The sequence below is a fragment of the Homalodisca vitripennis genome, chromosome 2 (genome assembly GCF_021130785.1).
Source record: "Homalodisca vitripennis isolate AUS2020 chromosome 2, UT_GWSS_2.1, whole genome shotgun sequence".
NCBI classification, from domain to species: Eukaryota; Metazoa; Arthropoda; class Insecta; order Hemiptera; family Cicadellidae; genus Homalodisca; species Homalodisca vitripennis.
In genome coordinates, this window is record NC_060208.1 from 199,381,802 (window position 1) to 199,390,395 (window position 8,594).

Genomic DNA, 8,594 nt, shown 5'->3' on the forward strand with positions numbered 1-8,594 from the left:
GTGCAATAAACGGCACCTGCCTCTCAACTAAGAGTATGGTTGTTAGCCATATTAAACAAGTTGTGTGGTTGAAAAGTGAAAAATATGTGATTAAAAATGCTGTCAGTCTTGTCAAAAAGTGACGAGTACATTGAGTCCAACTTCAACACAGCCTATCTGAAAATAACAAAATCAGATTAAAATAAACTAAAACTTGTCTGAAATAAGTGAAATGGAATAAAGTATTTCAGTATGTTATTAAACTTGAATACGTTCATCTATCAATACAGTTTTATGTGAAATTTACTTTTATCAACTATGCATGTTGTAAATTTTTTTAGAATCTGTTCTAGGTTTTAGCTAAGATTGATTTAATCTTTTATTCGTTCGTTGTTGTTCTTGTTTTTGTTATTTTAGAAGATTGAAATTAATAGATAATAATTATACTCAGGTGTACATAATGTTAAAAAAAAACATTGTTTAGGTTTATTATTCTCAGGCAAAATTGTAATAATACTTCTACCACTATTAGATCTCAAAAAAAGCAAAGAGCAGTCAGTACAAGTAGAAACATTAGCCGAGTAGGTTTGTCCAACAGCTGTTGTTACCGCAGATGTAGTTAACGTATGATGCAGGTTTCATGGGTATTATCAGATATGTGCCTTATCCACTCTGATCAATACATTGTACCTATATGTTCTGTATCACTGTTCTTTTGGGGAATGGAATATTATTGTTTACTATGATGCATATTAACCCTTAGTTAGTAAAGATTCTCCCCTTACAATAGAAACAAGTAAATGAGAGCAAAATATGTTATCACGTTCGTTGAACTGATGCGAGCTAAATTTCACACACAGTATTTATATTGCTGTGTTCTCCAAGCATGTACAGGGTGTAATAAACTTCTGTGGGTTGTAGTAAAATAACTTCAAACAAAAAATGTCATAAACGTAGGATGAAAAATGTTTCGTTTAGCTGCCATTTTGTATTTTTTATAAATTATGATTGTTATCTCTAAAACTAGTTACGCTAAAGAAACCCAATTTGGTACATAGATTTGAATAGGTAAGAGGAAACTAAAAATAGTTATGTTATTTTCTGTAATATTAACAAAATGGTGCCTGTTGAAAAAATTCCAAAAATACCAGTGTAGTTATAAAAATTGTATTAGCTACCAGCTATTTGAAAATTTTTATTAAAATTCTAACAGTACTTGATCAACAAAATCCATCGCTGAAGAAGTACACTGAGCACCGACCACTTTAAAGATACGCTTGGACAAGCCAGTAGTAGCAAATACAAGATAGGCATCAGCTGTTTGTTGCTCTTGGCTTGTCGTGCTCACTTATTCGGATTTTGATATTGTTGGAATTGTTATAAAAGTTGCAAAATAGTTGGTATCTTTTACATTGTTTATAACTGATGTAAAACAGTTGAATACTATCACCCACAGAGGTTTTTGACGTCCATTTTTGAGAACACTCTGTATATGGTGTTTTATGACTATTTTATCATAAAATATTTCTTTTTTTTCAGAGTTTTTTACAGCCATAGAAAATAAGGTGGAAGCACTGATGCCAACCATTGCACATTAAAAACGAAAGATTGAGGTGTACATTATGTAGGAATTAAAATGATGTATGTTGTTTTAAGGTGCAATCCGTATAGATATGAATAACAACTGGTATCAATGCTTTTTTTTATTCATAGTGATGTGTTCCACCGTCAACTAAGGGTTAATACAAAACTCCACTTTTTAAATGACCACTGTAAATGATGTAAAATAACTTTTATTGTATTCGCTAGTGTATGGAGGATAAAGTTTTTTTAGTGATTTGTGGGTTTTTATTTTCATGTTTTTCATATAGTGATATATTTCTAAACTATCATTTAACCATGGGAATTGTGTTGTAGTGTTGACTAGAAAGCTGTGTCTTTACTGATGTGGTTGTTTTTTTTCTTTGGTTTCGGTTGGTTGTTTTTGTTTTGACTGAGGAAGAGTTAGCCATCTATCATCCATGTTGTGATGACACAAAAATCCCAGTTATAATGGGAAAGACTGTGAAAGCTCTGTTTCTTTTTTTTATATCGAACAAGTTGATTGTAATAAAAGTATGTTGTATGTATGTATTTTAGTGTATGATATGGTTATTAAGTTACAATAAGTTCTATATGTTGCCAATATATTAAACACTTGAGTTTTATAATTTTTATCTTATATCAAACTGTGTAAAAATGTCTTGTTGATAATATCTTGTGGGTTTGTAATTTCTATATAAATCATGTACATTACTCAATAACTGTTTGTGTAAATTTAACTTTCCCAGAGTGAAAATCCTAAGAAGCCACATAATTTATTGCCTTAAAACTGAAAATAGTCAAGTCTGTTGAATGGAGAACAAATTTCAGTTGGACCTGATATCAAATTTTTGTTTAACGATTTATGGTTACAGATGTATTTTGGTGCCAAAGGAAATGTAGATTGTATGTTTTTATAAAATATTTTATCTCACGTTTCTTTTATATTCTAATCACTGCCCTAAACTGTACATTAGTTTTACCCTTCATTTCAGCTCTCAATAAAATCTTGTTCAGTTCAATAATGTTCTTTTCCTGTAATAACCTTGCATGCAGTTTCTTTTCTAAATTCATTTTGAGTATGAGGGTAACAGAACAGTTTGGAGTATGTATTAGGATTACAGGACAGTTTGGAGTATTATTAGGATTACAGGACAGTTTGGAGTATTATTAGGATTGCAAGGCAGTTTGGAGTATTAGGGTTAGAAGCAGGCCTGTACTGAGACCGTTTTTTTTTGGACAATTTTACCGGGCCCCGACACATGTCTATTTGAAGGGATCGTGTTGACGGACGAGATAGCTCAATCTAATAACTTTAACGCTATTATAGGCTAGATGTGCAGTATCGATTATTACAATTGCGAAGAAACTGTGACTATTACTTTGAAAATAATAATCTTACTTTTGATTTAACAGTCTCGATCATGTTTATTTATATTGTGCATTCAAGCGGAAAAGTCAATAGTTTCTGCGGTGAAACAAATACTTCATGTGCGTCCGGTCTGATCAGATGAATCATAACTGGAATATCGATACAAAAGACGAATTATCTTCAATTTAGAATAAAAATTAAATTTAAAAAGCACCTCTTTTAAAGATTTTTCTCACAATCATTAGTATCTTAAAATAATTTCAGTTTGAAAACTACTTCGGCAGACTAATTATTATACATTTTTAGAGTTCACTCAATTAAAAACAATGCTTAAAAATGGTTCGATTAACAAGATTTTTTAAGTGCTTATTTTTAGCAATATGTGCTGAAATATTACTATCATAAAAATATTGTCAATAGGATAACGGGAGGGGCGAAGCGGTGTGACAGGGGCATGGTGGTAGGACATGACGGGGCCTGCCAAAGCTGAGTACGGTCCTGGTTACAGGACAGTTTGTAGTACGGCATTATGGTATTGTGGTAACAGGGTAGTTTGGAGTATGTGGGTAAAACGACAGTTACAGATATTACTGTCTTTTTTGTTTTAACACGGAAGGGGTATAAATTTCTCTCCTCTACAAGTGGTCTACAATCTAATCTAGAAATTAAGTAAACATTATGTAATGTCATCTCAAATAGTTCAGTTGCCCATTGAATTTATCTCAGTGGGGAACTACTGGTATAGAGCAAAAATATAAAGAAAACTAGTTTGTAAAGAACGTTATTTCAGACCTTGAGCCATTCAGCCAAGACCAGGAAGCTCATTCTAGGCTCATTGTACACAAGGAGATTCTGCTGCAGTTCAGCATCAAAATATCAGACCAAATATTAAATTAATATTTAGTCTCAAGTTACGGTTGGTAATACTGAAACCTTTACATTACATCCATAACTTGTAGTCTCAATTATTTTAGTACTGTTTATTGTAGTAATAACATTTCAGATATTAAAACTTTATTTACTGTACTGATATAGGTTATACAGTTATAAAAATTGGTTATCAGAGGTGTGTTGAATTCTGATTGCAGAATGGGCTTAAATATGTAAAACCTGAATTTCAGTATTTGTATTTATTCTGATAACAAATTTTAATTAAATATCACATGTTTAAAACAATTACCTGTGAAAGAGATAGAAAAATCATTTTCAAAACCTTTTACTTACTACTTACAAATAACCTAAGATTTTAAATTCTTCACTTTTGAATATGTTTGCCTAATTATTGAGGCTGTTTGCCTAATTTTTGTTTTCTTTTGCTGTGTTAAATGTCTTGGAAAGTTATGCCATGATTTCTAATTAGATGTCAAAATAGTAATTTTTAACTAAGAAGATTAAATGGTGGAATATTGAAATTTTTATTTGTATAGTGAAATATGTCAGTTTCTCGATGGAACTGTGTAAAGGAAGCATCCTGATATTTTATTTTCCAATTATATACACCACAGTAAAATTTTTTCTCTCTCTTAGGACAAGTAGCTTATAAATTGCACCTAGTGCTATATGGACCTTTGTGATGCTTCTGAAGTGACAGAATATTCAGGATAGGTAAGGTTGGGGGTAGGAAATGCCTCCTGTAGAGATCCATGAGGAAGAATTAGGGCACTAATCTCAGTCATGTCTCCCCGGAAGAAGGGGAGGCCAGCTCTAAACCAGCCTCTCCAGTCAAAGCAGGCAGGGGGTGGCTCACCCTTGTTGAGGCTAACAAGAACCTATGACACTTAGGGAATGAACCCCGCAAACTCCAACAGTCATCTCCCGCAGCAGACCAGGCCTATTGAGTTACCCTTTCACCCCAGAATCTCGACAGCGGTTAATGATATGCAGCTCCTGGACATCCAAAAGGTTGCCCAGATTTAAGTGACACATCGGTTTTTACTGTACCCAGTGTGGGTTCAACTGGAAGGTATAAACCAGCCAGAAGTGATCCCTGCTGGGTTCCAGTAACAGTAAAAAATTATCTGGTGAAACCGGATTTGAACTTTGGACTTAAACCTGTTTATTTTTTAATTTTGTTTATTTATTACATGGACATTAAGAACGGTAATTTGTCAAATTACAATAAGTAAACTCAAGGAGTTGTGTTGTTCATAGTGTATACAGAATTCTTGTGATCTCTTCAGTCTGTTTCCAGAGGTAGTCTGGAAGGAGGTTTTTTTCAGTTTTTGGCCTATATATAATGGTTTTTTTCTCCTAGAGGACTGTTCTATGTTGGAATAGGATGATGAATCAGGAGACATGGTGTGTGGGGTAGGTATGAAGGGCCATGTGAGTGCAGGTTAGTCTGTTAACATATAAAATGGCTTCCTAGATAGAGCAGTTTCAGGGTGGCCACCTGAATAAGAATCTTAGAACTTATGAGATTAAGAATGAATTTGACACCTGATTAAATTCAAAACGTATTTTGCATGATGTGGTTCTTAAAACTGCAAATGAAGATTGGCATAGGTTCACGAGCCCCCTCTAACGCCAGTTGCCATCACTACTGCAGTGGAGAATATTGGTTAGTTCTACTGCTGTGTCGCGGTAAGTCTCCAAATACGTAACAAACCATTGGCTAATTAAAGTCGGCCAACCGATCGTCAAGACGATAGTGGCCAAGGCCACTACACGAATGGTAGCTGTAAGCGGCAATGTGGTAGTGGATGCTATACCAACGGTGTTTTTGTGTTTAGGTGTTATTATAGTCACCGAAATGGGTCTCCAAACTAAGTTTTTCACTTATTCTTGAGTGAAAATAATATTTTTTTAAAATAGTTTGTTAGATAGATTGTGTAGGCCTACAATGTACAGTGTTTACCCTATAAACAGGTTTAGCGTTCGGTTCAGTGAAGATTATCATCTGTTAGACGGTCTGATAAGAGATGCAGTCCCGATTTTTAGACACCAGAATGTCTGTTGGATTTTTACAAGACCTGATAAGTCATCTTTTGGAGAAGGAAATTGTGGATTTGCGACAAGTAGAGCCGAGAAGGGTCTGGGTTCGACATGATGCACAAAAATGACAGAATGAACCGAGGGCTGAGAGAGGCAGGAGAAAAATTTTATATCTGGAATTTGGTGGCAGGTCAGTGCACTGCTCACGTCTATGATGGCCAGTGTCGAGTGTTCTCCGTACGTACAATACATGCATTCAACTTTCAAGTCGCCGCACTTTCACCCACCGCTTACCTGTGCAGTTTGGTTGAAAAGTACCAAAAAATAGTACTTTTTTCGTCCTTGCCGACATAAAAATGGGATGTTATTATTTGTTTTATGCCTTAAAGCAGAAATAAACAAGCTAAATTTAAAGTAACTCCCATTATAGTAGCTCTACTAGTTTGGGTGTTAACGTTAAACTCTGGTATCTCTACTTATCGATCTGAGAGTAGTGGAAGAAGTAGAGAAAACCAAAGAAAAAGGAAGTTCTATAGGAAAACTGCTTACAAAGACACTGGACAATTTTAGTTCACTCAGTCTGGAGTAAATACCCCTCCGTCGCTTGATGCCGCCCTCTCCCAGTATCTCCACCACAGCTCGGCACTCGCCCGCTTGCTCTATCCAGTGACCTGGCCACTGCCACTTAGCGGCTTCTTTCACACCAAAAACTAGCTCCCCGGATACGTCTATGGCTACATTAGTCTGTTCAATTAAAATTTAACGCTTGGACTGTGACACTTGTATAGGTCTACACATTGTATGATATAGTTATTTGCTCAGATGTTTGCTTCAGCGCAGATTTCTTTGCGAGCTGTTTATATATAGTTTGTGTATTAATAGATATTACAGGAAATTTTAATAACATAAAGCTTAAGGATGCAGCAGTGAAGAGAGGAGTTCCTTCAGATACTATCAAATGGATAGTAGTCCTCTTAAACAGCAATCAATTTGGAGCAAAACTCCGAAAGGAATTTGTTACAGCTACACTAATGTACTATTGATTTGTTTCATATATGTAAGAAAGGGACCATTTATTTTAATTGATTAAAATCTAGTGTAATCAAACAATTATTTTTCGATATGAATTTACAGTGTCCATTTAACTCTTAACATGTTGCAATAATAATTTGATCGAGGTACAGAACTTTATTAGAGACAGAAATAGAACTTAAAATGATCTCTAGAGCTTGCATTCCAGTTAGTGTCTCTTGCTTTCAAATTAGTTTTTTAAGGTAGATATGGACATTCTGTATACTGGAAAAACCTTATGGCTAATTCTTAACATTATTGTGTAGAAGCATAAATTTCCCTTTTGTTAATGTGTTCTCTATAATTAAATTTATATAGTTTTTCCTTTGTTGCTACAGTTGACAGTGAACAATGAACAATGCATGCATATCGTTTAGATTATCATTTTCAGTGTAACATTCGTTTATTAGTAATATCGACTTATGACTATTGTCGGTTAGCAGCCGGGTCCACTACAGGACTTCAAGCTATGTGAAAACTTTTACTGCATGAAAAATGCACTTGTGGCTGTTGCCGAAAGGTGATGAAGCATATTACCTCGAAAGGATATATGAAAATAAATAAATTTTGTAATGCTAAAATGAATAGAAACATGTCCGAATGCTTCCAGAATATGCCCAAAGGTGCTTATAAGTTTAATTTTATATAAAAGTCAGGATGCTGTACTTTTGAATCAAATGTATTATGGAAATGCAGGAATGCTCTAACTAAACTGAGAACACAAAGGAGTGTTTAGTTGGGTCCTGAGTCATTAAGGCATTCCTGTAAGTGAAGTAGCAGACCTTGGCCGAGAAAGATTGTGATAGCAAATTGATTGGAATTTAGATAGCTGAGCTGTAGAACTTCCTTTTATGTATGTAGAACTCTAATAAATGACTGGGTAAAGAGCCAAGCCTCAGGTCTCAGACAATGAAAAATGTTGAATTATCCCAATTGTAAAAGCTAGACTAGCTGGGCCTAAGTAAGGACGATGACTAGCTGGTACTTGAAATATGAACAGAAATGGTTCTCTTCAGAAACATCTAGTAAGTTAAGGATTTAAGCCAGACTGATAAATGCTGATTCTGAGGAAAAGCAGAAGAATGAGTGAAACACTTAGGGATGGAATGGCCTGCTATTTGTGTAACAAAGAAAAACATGTCAATAGACTTTTTATTACAATCAGAATCTTTTTATTAACACGAACATTGAGAACAGTTATGTCAGAATATACATATGATACATGGTAATAATACATGATTTTCATTTATGGTTGATCGAATTTTATTGTAAATTTTGGCTGATCTCTTCAGTGAATTCTTGAACACTGTAAATAGGATGTTCCAATAACCACGAATCAAGTTTCCTCTTCATTGCCTTTCCAGTTAGTTGTTTGTTGTTATCTCCTAGGAGGTAAAAGAACAGGAACCCCCAAATCCTGGTCTTTGCAGAAGTCATTGGTAAACAGAATAAAAAGAGGTGTAGAGATCCCCTTAGGACTAAGTGCAGAGTCTTTGACTATCCCTCAGAGAAAACAATGAATACATGATTCTAATGGAATAAATACAACAGTTGAAATTACTTTTACTTTTCTTCTTGCCCTTTGCAGACTCACAAACTACAAGTGGCTGTTACGTTCTTTCATATTGAACTGGATTGCATCATGCTAACATTTAAT